This window comes from Octopus bimaculoides, chromosome 19 (assembly GCF_001194135.2).
Source record: "Octopus bimaculoides isolate UCB-OBI-ISO-001 chromosome 19, ASM119413v2, whole genome shotgun sequence".
NCBI lineage: Eukaryota > Metazoa > Mollusca > Cephalopoda > Octopoda > Octopodidae > Octopus > Octopus bimaculoides.
Window position 1 is genome coordinate 3,253,913 of NC_068999.1, and position 451 is coordinate 3,254,363.

Consider the following 451-nt stretch of genomic DNA (forward strand, 5'->3'; position numbering starts at 1 on the left):
CTCTGAGATATTCTGAAAATGTCTCTGAGCTGTTATCTTGACAAAATGTTGTTGATATTCCTTACAGTATTCTTGTTCAGTTATTTACATTGTATTTTAGGTTTGGTGCTAGTTTCATGTGTTTTGTTATTATATTTCACATGTATTCCATTTATGAATTTCAACTATTTCTTGGGGGTTTGTTTTTCCATTGTTTTCCCAATATGATTATCTTGTTTGACTTTTATCAGAGAAGCATCAGTAGAAAGGACTATGGCAGGAGATCTCAACTAAATGTTACACCATATTTAATTTCAACTCTCTTCATATAAAGTTTAGATATCACTGGAACCAGCTTAGCCTTTCTTTAAAATAGATACCAGTAATACAATGCGGTTGATTGAATAGACAAACCTTTTGCCTTGTAACCTTTGTGTCAAGAGTTTAGGGATTGTACATACCAGGGATGGTC